This window comes from Musca domestica, unplaced genomic scaffold (genome assembly GCF_030504385.1).
Source record: "Musca domestica strain aabys unplaced genomic scaffold, Musca_domestica.polishedcontigs.V.1.1 44, whole genome shotgun sequence".
In the NCBI taxonomy this organism is placed as follows: domain Eukaryota; kingdom Metazoa; phylum Arthropoda; class Insecta; order Diptera; family Muscidae; genus Musca; species Musca domestica.
In genome coordinates, this window is record NW_026712334.1 from 2,264,108 (window position 1) to 2,278,194 (window position 14,087).

The following is a 14,087-nucleotide window of genomic DNA, read 5'->3' on the forward strand; positions in this document are numbered from 1 at the left end:
TTGCAAAGGGCTATTGTTTTCAAAGATGTCCGCAATATAATGCAATATGAAATGGACCAACAACTAAAAATTTTCCTGATTTTGCAGCCGTTATAAAGGTCACAAATAGAAACCAAAGGACGCGAAATCTCGCATAAAGTTAGAGTTTAGGACAGCGGGTACAATGGACCACTAATTTTGTGTGAAAAATACCAGCATTACTTACAGCCGATATCCGAAATACACAAAAGGCGAACTTCTGGCTTTTTATGCTGATTTCGTTGACGAATATAGCCAAATATCGGGGGCAAATGTCCCTAGTCAAGATCCTAATTTCAAAAGCGAAATCTTCCAATATGGATTTGGACATAAGGGAGCTTCTAACATATTGTAGTGTGGTAGGGTATAACATAGTCGGCCCCGCACGACTATAGCCTTTGCTTACTTGTTTTCGATTCTAGTCGAGTTGTTTATGTTTCTATTCTAGACGAGTGCGATAAGAATTAATATACGGTGATTCTGAACGACTGTTTATAATCTTGCACATGTACAATTACTTAGAATAGTTTTTCTGACACAAATTTTACAACTTTTGATCTATTTTAATAACTAACTAATATCCGCTACTATAGTAGTATATAGTGATAGTTGGGCTAATGGCACCCATCATAGTTTACCCGTCTTTTAATTTAGTACTATTCTGTACTGAACGCACGCATGAAATTCAAGTTTTCACGTCTCCTCCGTATTGCAACCATTTACACTAATTTTAATCCTAACAAGTAAAACAGAATTTTGAATCAAATGAAAAATTAAAAAAAATATATTGCAAATGCCACTATAATTTTAAGAATGCCGAATATCAGGTATTACAGTTATATGAGGCGTATACGCAACCGTGGACTTCTACAGACAAGTGTCTGCCGCAAAAGCTGGTGCCTATTATGAACTGCAAATATCAAGTTTGAAATAACTTTGTTGAAAAATTTTGTTAAAATCATAAAAATACTGAATATTAAGAGGTACCGCTATATGGGGGCTACACGAAGTGTATTTGTATGGACAATTTTCTGTCGTAGGAAGCAGTACCCACTACGAACTCGAAATTCCGAAAAATGTCGAATATGGGAGGTACAGGCATATGTGAGCTTTACGAAGATGTGGACCTGTAGAAGAAACTTCCTGTCATGGCAGATAGTACCCAATGGAAACTTCAAAACCATTTGAAATTATTTCGGTGAATAGCGTGACACAAATTATCAAAATATCGAATATCTAGTTGTACAGATATATATCATATAAATATGAACTTCTAGAGCCAATTATCTGCCAGAGAATGTGATGGCTATTATGATCTCCAAGCACCAAGTTTGAGATAATTCTGTTGAAAAAAAATTAGCAAAACAAGTAAGCAAAGGCTAACGTATGATACCCTACAATGGTAAAGTTTCTGCAGATCTGAAACCCTTTCGACTAGAATTCAAATTCCCCTAAAAAGATCCCCACATCTACTCCTTAATTGCCTTTGGACCTAATTTCTTCTCTTTTCGAAAAGTCGATAATCAATATTTTCAAAAAAAAAAAAACCAGTAAGGAAAGCTCAAAAGTCGGGCGGGGCCGACTATATGATACCCTACACCACTATGCATATTTAGTAGAGCTCTCGTAAAAAGGTTTATACAGGGCATTTCAGAGCTCTATGAGATATTTGGTACAAAATCAAAATCTATTTAATTCTATCGTGCATTTTACGAACTATAGCTATCTCTGAACCGGGTTTCTCCAAATTTGACGTATTAGCTTCTAGACTGAATTCGGTCTTATGTCCGAAAAATATCAATTTAAAAAACATATATATGGGAGCTATAGCTATATCTGAACCGATTTTTAATAAAATTGGTGTACTTGATTATAGGCTGGTTTCGGTTGAATTTGCCAAAATTCATGCCATTTGGGCTGATATTGGCCATTTGATGCACAATTAACACGAAATCGGATGAAGATATATATGGGAGGCATTTCCAAATCGGAACAGATTTTAATACAATTAAAATCAACTATTTTTGGGCTTCATCTGATATCTGGTACCAAATATCATTCCTGTGGAGTGCATATTACGAATGTGAGGGACTTAAAGACCAAATCGGATGAAAGATATATATGGGAGCTATAGCTATATCTGAACCGATTTTTACTAAAATTGGTGTACTTGCTTCTAAGCTGGTTTCGGTCGGATTTGCCAAAATTGATGCTATTACGGCCATTTGGTGGTCAATCACCCGAAATCGGATGAAGATATATATGGGAGCTATATCCAAATCTGAACCGATTTCGATAAAATTGCAAACAGCTATTTCTGGGCTGTATCTTATATCTGGTACCAAATATCATTCTTGTGGAGTGCATATTACGAATGTGAGAGGCTTAAACACCAAATCGGATAAAACATATATATGGGAGCTATAGCTGTTTCTGAACCGATTTTCTCCAAATTTGTTGTATTTGCTTTAAGGCTAATCTCGGTCACATGTGCCAATTTTTTTTCGGGTCATTTGGGCTGATATTGGCCATTTGATGCACAATTAACACGAAATCGGATGAAGATATATATGGGAGCTATATCCAAATCTGAACCGATTTCGATAAAATTTAAAACACCTATTTCTGTGCTCCATCTAATACCTGGTACCAAATATCACGGTTGTGGAGTGCATAGTAAGAATGTGACGGACTTAAAGATGAAATCGGATGAAAGATATATATGGGAGCTATAGCTATATCTGAACCGATTTTCTCCAAATTTGATATACTTGCTTCTAGGCCGAACTCGGTTAGGTGTGCCAAAATTCAGGTAATTTGGACTGATAGTGGACATTTGGTGCACATTTAACCCGAAATCGGATGAAGATATATATGGGAGCTATATCTAAATTTGATCCGATTCTCACCAATTTCAATAGGGTTCGTCCTTGGGCCAAAAAAATATTGTTTGGAAAATTTTATGTCAATCGGATAATAAATGCGACCTGCATTTTGTTCACAAGAATACATGGACAGACGGACGGACGGACGGACGGACGGACGGACGGACAGACGGACGGACATGCATAAATCGACTCAGAAAGTGATTCTATGAAGGTTCTCAAAAGTAACTATGGGTCTATCTCGTATCCTTCTCCATGTTACAAACAAATGCACAAAGACATAATACCCTTACCACTATGTGGTGTAGGGTATAAAAAACCAGTAAGGAAAGCTCAAAAGTCGGGCGGGGCCGACTATATGATACCCTACACCACTATGCATATTTAGTAGAGCTCTCGTAAAAAGGTTTATACAGGGCATTTCAGAGCTCTATGAGATATTTGGTACAAAATCAAAATCTATCTAATTCTATCGTGCATTTTACGAACTATAGCTATCTCTGAACCGGGTTTCTCCAAATTTTACGTATTAGCTTCCAGACTGAATTCGGTCTTATTTACGAAAATGCAGGTGATTTGGGCTGATATTGACCATTTAGTGCACATTTAACCCGAAATCGGATGAAGACATATATGGGAGCTATATCCACATCTGAACCGATTTCGATAAAGTTTAAAACAGCTATTCCTGTGCTCCATCTAATACCTGGTACCAAATATCACGGTTGTGGAGTGAATATTACGAATGTATGGGACTAAAACACTAAATCGGATGAAACATATATATGATTGCTATATCTATATCTGAACCGATTTTCACTAAATTTGATATACTTGCTTCTAGGCTGAATTTGGTCCGATGTACTAAAATTCAGTCCATTTGGACTTATATCGGCCATTTGGTGCACAATTAACCCGAAATCGGATGAAGACATATATGGGAGCTATATCCACATCTGAACCGATTTCGATAAAGTTTAAAACAGCTATTCCTGTGCTCCATCTAATACCTGGTACCAAATATCACGGTTGTGGAGTGAATATTACGAATGTATGGGACTAAAACACTAAATCGGATGAAACATATATATGGTTGCTATATCTATATCTGAACCGATTTTCACTAAATTTGATATACTTGCTTCTAGGCTGAATTTGGTCCGATGTACTAAAATTCAGTCCATTTGGACTTATATCGGCCATTTGGTGCACAATTAACCCGAAATCGGATGAAGATATATATGGGAGCTATATCCAAATCTGAACCGATTTCGATAAAATTTAAAACACCTATTTCTGTGCTCCATCTAATACCTGGTACCAAATATCACGGTTGTGGAGTGCATAGTAGGAATGTGAGGGACTTAAACACCAAATCGGATGAAAGATATATATGGGAGCTATAGCTATATCTGAACCGATTTTCTCCAAATTTGATATACTTGTTTCTAGGCCGAACTCGGTTGGGTGTGCCAAAATTCAGGTAATTTGGGCTGATATTGGCCATTTGGTGGTCAATTAACCCGAAATCGGATGAAGATATATATGGGAGCTATAGCTGTTTCTGAACCGATTTTCTCCAAATTTGTTGTATTTGCTTTAAGGCTAATCTCGGTCACATGTGCCAAAATTCGGGCCATTTGGGCTGATATTGGCCATTTGGTGGTCAATTAACCCGAAATCGGATGAAGATATATGGGAGCTATATCCAAATCTGAACCGATTTCGATAAAATTTAAAACACCTATTTCTGTGCTCCATCTAATACCTGGTACCAAATATCACTATTGTGGAGTGCATAGTAGGAATGTGAGGGACTTAAAGATCAAATCGGATGAAAGATATATATGCTAGCTATAGCTATATCTGAACCGATTTTCTCCAAATTTAATATACTTGCTTCTAGGCCGAACTCGGTTGGGTGTGCCAAAATTCAGGTAATTTGGACTGATAGTGGACATTTGGTGCACATTTAACCCGAAATCGGATGAAGATATATATGGGAGCTATATCTAAATTTGATCCGATTCTCACCAATTTCAATAGGGTTCGTCCTTGGGCCAAAAAAATATTGTTTGGAAAATTTTATCTCAATCGGATAATAAATGCGACCTGCATTTTGTTCACAAGAATACATGGACAGACGGACGGACGGACGGACGGACGGACGGACGGACAGACGGACGGACATGCATAAATCGACTCAGAAAGTGATTCTATGAAGGTTCTCAAAAGTAACTATGGGTCTATCTCGTATCCTTCTCCATGTTACAAACAAATGCACAAAGACATAATACCCTTACCGCTATGTGGTGTAGGGTATAAAAACATCGGGATTTGAGAACATGTTCCTACTACGTCAAATACACAATCCTCTTTCGGAAGAACAGAAATTTCACATTCAATTGCAAAAGTTTTATCTTGACTTAAGAAGATAATTACAAAATCTGCAATTCAATATTGGAAGTCAAATTAAAACCAGTGAAGAAAGGCTAAAAGTTGAGCGGGAAGGACTTTATGATACCATACAGCAGTTTACATATTTAGAAGAGGTACCCATAATAAATAAACATATTAATGCGGAATTTAAGAAAAATTAAGCAGATATAATTTAAAGTCGAAATAAATTAATAAATGCAATTTGTATCCTCTGAATCGATTTCTACTAATTTGATCGAGGCAAATCAGAATACAAATATATATGATAGCTAAAGCTACATCTAAACCGATTTCCACGAAATTTTACATACGTATTTCTAGTCTCAATTTAACCGTATGTACCAAATTCCATGTTATTTTGAGTAATATTACAAGTTTGTTGCACAATAAAAAGAAAATCGGACTAAGATATATATGGGAGCTATATCTACATTTTGAACGGCCGTCTCTACTTTCAACAAGGTTCGTCTGGGCCAAACAAATGATTTGTTCAAAGTTTTATCTCGATCGGGCAATAAATACGACCTCTAATTTGTTTACAAAAATAAATGGACAGACGAAGGGACGGGTGGACGGATATTCGTAAATCGACTCAGAATATGATTCTATGCTGATTATTAAAAGGATTCTCCCTCTATGTTACAAACAAATACACAAAGACATAATAGCCTGACCACAATTTGGTGTAGGGCATTAAAATCTCATGCGATAAAAAATATGCCCAAAAATACATAATATTACAAAAAATATTTACATTTTTACTGGCATCTTTTTATTTCTAAATTTTTTTCTGAATTGGTGATAATAGATCAACTCAGTTCGGCGAGATAGGAAGATCCATATATAACATCCTATATCTAGGATCAATATTACGATGTGTTACAAATTTACACAAAATAGTGCTGTAGAGTATAAAAACATTAATTTCGACAGGGACAGACAGTTAAAAAAAGAGTATCTGGATTCAATGTTCGTGCGAGTCCCATTTTAAATCGCAAATGCCTTGGAAATCGGTTGAAGAATACATATATTGGTTTATATCACAACGTTAACTTTACAGAGATTTTTTTTTTGCTGCAGTGAAAACCATTCCGTGGAAACAATAGGTTAAAACCTTCAAAACACCTAATATCGTACTGTACCATTGTACTATGACTATAGGAAACGAGGACATATGTATACAATATTCGGCCGCGGAAGCTAAAACCCATTATGAACTTCGAATACTGGATTTTAGACGAATCGTTAAAATACCGAATATCCTATGGTACCTTTTTATGGGGGCTATTGTAAAATATAGACCTATATATAAATTGTTTTGCTGCCAGAAGCAGAACCCGTTACAATCTCTTAATACCAAATTTTAAACAATTTCTTGTAAAAATGTGGATAAAATCATCAAAATACTGAATATCAAGCAAGTGACATTATATGGGGCCTATACGAAGAGGTGGACTATTGTTCCAAAAATTTAAAGCTCTACGTCAAATAATGTGGGCAGGATCTTGATTTCCACAGACAGAAGGACGGTCAGATAGAACGACTAAAATCATTAAATCGACTTAGAATATTATGAGGTTCATGAAAATATGTTCTTTATGGGGGCTCCAAGGAATATTTAGAGGTGTTGCAAAAAGAATGACCTATTTAATATACCCTCCTATCCATCGTGGCGGGTATAATAACAAACCATACCAATTTCTTCACATGACATATGATCTGCAAATTAAAATATCACTTCGCAGTGTAATAGCATTTTTCATCTTAAAAGCCACGACTTTAATTGGAAAAATCTTGACATTTCTGGGAAAAATCATTCTGCTCCGCCAAAAAAAGTGGTACCACATATTTATTTCCAAGAAATTGTGTAGTCAACTTTATTTGCTCACGCTGTGTGTATTCTTCAATTATTATTCTAGTTGAAACTTTCAGGCTCTCTCATTCTCATAGTTGATTGATAGAGGATGGTAGATGAAAATATTCTTTCCACATTGAAGTTTGCGTATTTCTTTTTTTCCGTAGAAGTGTGCAGTGTTCTGGGTTGTTTGTGTACTCTTCTTCACTACTTGTTTATTTATTACCAACAAATTTTTTGGTGGTGAACTCTTGTGAAACTATGCTCCTCTGTGCTCTTCATAGAATGTGGAATGTTAGAGACAATGTCGAAGGAAAGCGGTGAAACGCGTGTGTAGGCAGCACCCAAGAAATAAATACAAAGTGAACGAATGATTACATGGCTCAACTTGAAGTCATGACGATGATGATGATGATGAACTCTTACGCTGAGAGACTACTACCAGCAGAATCAACTTTGTAAAGATTCAAAGGTGTGGCCCTCAGGGGAATCCACATAGTACACAAATTGTGAATATTTTGCAAGAAAGTTTTGCAACATTTAAATGCCATTAAAAGTTTCACTGAAATATGTTTTTGCATACATTGGAGTATCGAGCTCGAAATGGAACAAAAGTTCAGCTGCTGCTGCTGCTATTGCTGTTCAGTCATGCCTGCCATCCACATTTAGTGGTTTAAAAAAGATATTCTTAGGCATGACAATGGAATATGAAATATATTTCAAACAAATTTCTTAGAGGAAAGTACAAATGTCCTTTCAGCCCTGGGGTATCTTTCCACAAAACAAACTTAAATTTGAAAATTAATTTCTACACTTTCAAATATCAAAAAATACCATTTGTCACACTAATACCGCTCTGAAATCCCCATGTAATCCCTAAATGGTCATACCCCCACAGAAACACTCATTTATGGAAGGAGGAAGAATACGAAAAGCAAATGCACTATATATCGAATAAAATCTCCTTAACTTTGGAGAGAATTAAGTTCATGCCCACAAACATCTGCAGTAGATGGGAGAAAAAATCATAGTTTATATACTTTCCACTACAGATTCAAGTTTTAACGGAAATTATGCATAAAGTTATGTTTAAGGAGTATAACATTATTCTTGTGTGTGTGTGAACGTAAGTGCAAAGAAGAGTGGAAGTTTGACTTCACAACAAACACACACACACACACAACTGGTACATTGAGCTTCTTTACGCCTTATATGAAAAACTTTGTCTTTAATATCTTTCATTATGTTACACGAAGAATATTGTTATCAAGTTTTCAATACCTGAAATCATTAGCATTAACACAAATGTGAAATGTAGATTTTGAGAAAATTTGGAATACATAAGAACAAAAAAAGTAATAGCATGGATTAAATCAGTAAAACAAATGTTGCGAATAGTTTTCAGTTTTTGGGGTGCCTAATCGAAATAACCATAGGTCGCTTTGGATGAAGTACGTTTCAGACGATTTGGAACCGATCTAGCGATGTCAATCTTATCATATGGGTCCACGTATTGGTGGAGGTCAGTAAAACAATAGACACATTAACCAAGTTAAAAAGTATCAGTCGGTTTTGCCGACAGTTGTATTGCCTCAGCCAATGTCTGTTTGTTTATATATAAAGGGTGAGATAAAAAACTGCAACAAACTCAAACAACATAATTTTTACATTTTTTTTAATTTTATTAAATGAAAGCAAAAAATGTCGGAAATAGCATCAAATTTCAGAATAAGTTTAGATTTGTTCGAATTGGTTACCTTTGGCACGAATTATGGCCTTCAAACGGCCAAAGAAACCGTCACACGATGCCCGAATGTTGCCCTGCGGTATTTTGGTCCATTCCCGGCGAAGTGCTTGCTTGAGGTGATCGACACTTTAGTATTTTTTAGTGCCAACCTTGCTTTCCAAAATACTCCAGACATAATAGTCCAATATTCAAACGGATTGGTATCCAGAGATTTTTATGGTCATTGTGAGCTGGAAATGAAGCGAGAAACCTCATTTTGTAACCATTCTTGGGTGGCGCGTGCTGAGTGCGATGGCGCGATAATTTTCATTGTAAAAACCAGTAAAGAAAGTCTTAAAGTCGGGCGGGGCCGACTTTATGATACCCTACACCACTTTGCAAATTAGCTTTAGCTGCTCATAACAATTAAAAGTTTTTATGGGAGAATTCAATCATACACGCTATGATTATAATTATAATTTAAAGTTCAAAGTATTAAATATGCCGAAGCATTTGTATCTTTTAAATTCGAAATTGCCCATTTGGTGAACAATTAATTTGAAATCGGATAAAGATATATATGGGAGCTATATCCAAATCTGAACCGATCTCGATAAAATTTGGCAAAGATATTTCTGAGCTGTATTTGATATATTTCCCTGAATATCGTTGTTACGGAGTGCATATTACGGTTGTGGGTAACAAATATAACAAATCGGATGAATAATATATATGGAAGCTATAGCTATATCTGAACCGATCTTCACCAAATTACATACTAGCTTCTAGACTCAATTCGGTCGTAAGTGCCAAATTCCATCCCATTTGGACAAATATTAAACGTTTGGTGCTGAATAAAAAGTAAATCGGACGAAGTTATATATGGGAGCTATATCCAAATCTGAACCGATCTCGATAAAATTTAGCAAATGTATTTCTGAGCTGAGTTGAGTATTTGATATGTTCCCCAAATATTGTTGTTGTAAAGTGCATATTACGGCTGCGGTGGACTAAAATAACAAATCGGATGAACAATATATATGGGAGCTATAGCTATATCTGAACCGATTTCGATCAAATTTGGCATGCATATTTTCAGGCCTGTGTATATGCAAAATTCCATACAATTCGGGCTGATATTACACGTTTGGTGCACAATAAAAGGCAAATCGGACGAACATATATATGGGAGCTATATCTAAATTTTGACCGATTATCTCCAATTTCAATAGGGTTCGTCCTTGGGCCAAACAAATGATCTGTGCAAAATTTCATCTGGATCGGGCAATAAATGCGTGCTGTACTGTGTTAGTTATACTATTGGAACGTGTGAAATTTGAAGAGAATTTGAGAATTTCATTTTGTTTATTCAAAATATTGATTCTTTGTGGGGGAGGTACCAGAAGGAGTAATATCTACCATATTTAAACAAGATCTTGTGTAGAAATATTGAGATGTGCCGAGTTTGAAAGGAATCAGATACTCATTTCGCGTTTTATGAACTTCATGGATTTTCAAAATATTGAACAGTTGCATTTATATACCCTTAGTCATATGGCTACAGAGGATATATAACATTTGATACGGCCACAACGTAACTCATCGAAATAACAGTTTTAGACCCTAGGTATCTTTGGACCAAATCCGTTTCAGGACATTAGGAGCCGATCTAGCGATGTTCGTCCGCCCGTCAGACTGGCTGGGTGGTACACATCGCTTTGGTACATAGTAATATTATTATTGAACTTAGATCGAGTTCGGAGCTGGGCAATATCCATCAACTCCTTCTTGTACCTCCCCGAAAAATATTTTACTGAGAGGATAATACGATTTTGCTCCAACTTTGCAAATCCTAATATTTGCATCAGTGCTAGGTCGGATGCGAAAATGAACAATATCGGCCCAACTCATGAAGTACCTTCACCACAAAGGATCAACATTTCGAATAATTTTAACCTTTACACAATGTGATTTAAGAGTCCGATTGTCTTCAAATTACACACATCACAATATTTTTTTATTAACCCAAGGTCTGGTGTGAAGATATTTTGAATCGGTCCACTCTTTCTGGTACCTCCTCCAAAAATGGTCAACATTCTGAATATCCATGAAGCTCATAAAACGAGAAATAACATCCGACTCCATTCAGATTTGGTGCATCTCAATATTTCCATCAACACAAAAACTGTTATAAAGATGGTCGAGATCGAACCATTTTTCTAGGTTGAAGATTTTGAAAAACAAAACTCTCAAAGAAAGCGAAATAAGCATCTAACTCTCTTCAAATTTCATACATACAAAAATTTTTCTAACACAAGATCATAACTTGCGAAACAAGTTACCAATTCTTTACAACCTCCTATATCTAAATAATTCTCTGAACCATAAACCTGAGATGAATATGGAATTTATGATTTCGCATAAAATTGGATATAAATGTTCCATTTTTTTTAATTTTTCTCATACCAATATTTTTATCTGTATTATATGAAAATGGAATACTTCGGTCGACTATATGTGGTACCTCACGCATATTTTAACATTTTCTAAAATTATCACATATGTCATATAAAGTGAAGGAAGTAATTAATGTAGACCAAACTAGGAACGTCACAATATTTAAGTCATATTTATTTAGGTCCGATACGAAATGGACATTATTGACCCATTCTTTTGGAACCTACTCCATAATGGATCAAAAATTTGAATAAACATAACAGAAATCAAAACATATTTAGATAATCTAGCATTGGCTTAGTGTATACATCTGTCGGCAAAAACGACTAATACTTTTTAACTAGTTATACCCTCCACCTTGGAAAGGAGGGTATATTAACTATGTCATTCCATTTGTAACAACCTTAAATATTCGTCGTAGACCCCATAAAGTATATATATTCATAATCAGCATAAAATTCTAAGTCGATTTAACAATGTCCGTCTGTCTGTCTGTTGAAATCACGATACAGCCCACATTATTTGACGTAGAGCGCCAAAATTTAGCAGAGAAATTTGTATTGTGTCTATGATGGTTGTTATTGAAAATGAGATATATCGGTCCACGTTCTGGTATAGTCCCCATATAACGGTACCTCCCGATATTCGGTATTTTGATGGTTTTTGCCACATTTTTTCACGGATTTGTCTAAAAATTGGTATTTGTTAGTCATAATGGGTTCCAGCTGCGGTGGCGAAACATTGCATGTGTGGGTCCATGATTTGGTATAGCCCCCATATAACGGTACCTCCCGATATTCGGTATTTTAATGGTTTTTGCCACATTTTTTCACGGATTTGTTAGTCATAATGGGTTCCAGCTGCGGTGGCGAAACATTGCATGTGTGGATCCATGATTTGGTATAGCCCCTATATAACGGTACCTCCCGATATTCGGTAATTTGATGATTTTTGACACATTTTTTCACGGATTTGTCTGGAAATTGGTATTTGATGGTCATAATGGGTTCTACCTTCTTTGGCGAAACATTGCATGTGTAGGTCCACGATTTGGTATAGCCCCCATATAACGGTACCTCCCGATATTCGGCATTTTAATGGTTTTTGCCACATTTCTTCTAATGTTTCCTTTACCCTAAGGTGGAGGGTACAAAAAGATTGGCCCTGCCGAACTTAATGTTTTTTTACTTGTTTTTAGTACTTTTCGAACCATTTTGGTCCGAAAATGTTCAAGATTCTAGCTTCAGCCGTTTCGTCTGGCGTCTTTCTTGAACATACTAAATTATCCTGCATTTGGCTTTCAGGCCTATATTTGTTACTAATATAGGCTGAATTTTTATGATTTCCACTTATGAGTGAGTGAAAATATCTATGACAGTTTTATTACCAGACTATTTATGATATTGCCTTTAAGGTGCTGGCCAAAATGATGAGTTTTGTAGTGTTTAGAATCACATTTTCATAATATAAAAGTTAGTAGTTATGACTACTAAAAGGTTATTTGTATTGTTTAAGTGTATAGAATAAACTGAGAAACCGTTGAAGTAAATTGAAATAATAAGATATCAAGGTGAGGGAAAAAGATATTTATTCGATTTTATTAAATTATTCTTTTGATTATAGACTTTTTTCATTTTGAAAACATCTTTTTTCTACAACTTTTTTCTAAACTTTAAAATCAGGAAATTGTTTTTTTTTTTTTTTGTTTTTGTCATCTGCAGATATAACTCAAATGTACTTGCTGCTGCTGTTGTTAGATACAAAACACAATTTTCATTATATGGCGCATTTCATTTCATACACCATTCCATTATTCTCATTGTCGTCGTTGTTGATGGCATCAAGGAACACCGCCATTATTAACATCAAAGTTATCTTTGTAATAGCAAACACAAGCTCACACACACCCACATACATAGTTACACACACATCGCATTCATCCACACACATATGCGTTTTCTTCGTTAACATTTCCTAGTTCTACCATTTCTTTTGTTACTTTATGTAGTCTTTTCCATTAGACGACTTTTCTTAAAGTTTTGTTTTCTTATTATCATCGTCGTCGTCGTTTTTGTTGTCTTCAACAGTTGTTGTTGACTTAGTTTCAGCTGAGTAGCAGTGAGGAAGGCATTCTTAGCATTTGTTAAGTATTGCGTCTGTTTGCAGTTGTTACCACGCAACGTTCTATGTCACATTGCAGCAAACTAGTAGCTGAAAGATTAACAAGTTTTTGACATAATCCCCTCTCCGGCAATATATATGTTGTGTGAGCGTTATTGCGATAGAGAATAGAAGGCGTAGGAAAAGTTTATTACATTTGTATCTTCTAGAATTGGTAATCTTAGATTAGAAGGAGCATTGCATATTGGCTTGAATATTAATTATTACCTACAGCCTTACGGATACAGAGGGTATATTTCATTGAAAGCGATCAGGGTGTGCCTCATCAAAATAAATGTTTTAGAGACTAGGTATCTTTAAACGAAATCCGTTGCAGGACATTTGAAGTTGGTGTAGCCATGCCTCCCTGCCTGTGCCCACAATAACTCTTGCAATGAGTATTCGATTTGTTCCAAAGTTTGTTCCTTGTAACATTTTTATCAAACGTAGATCGTGTCTTGAGCTGGACAATATTCATCCTCTACCACAAGAGTTCAATTTTTTCCGAAAAAATACTTATCGCTTACATACTAAAAAATCCTTATTA

At 35.5% G+C, this 14,087-nt stretch overlaps 2 protein-coding genes across 4 annotated transcripts in view; both read right to left on the reverse strand.

Annotated features, from left to right (window-relative positions):
* Positions 1–14,087, reverse strand: part of LOC131804446 (uncharacterized) — a 593,503-nt gene that overhangs the window by 500,911 nt on the left and 78,505 nt on the right. The window lies entirely within an intron of this gene.
* Positions 1–14,087, reverse strand: part of LOC101887903 (uncharacterized) — a 226,669-nt gene that overhangs the window by 18,071 nt on the left and 194,511 nt on the right. The window lies entirely within an intron of this gene.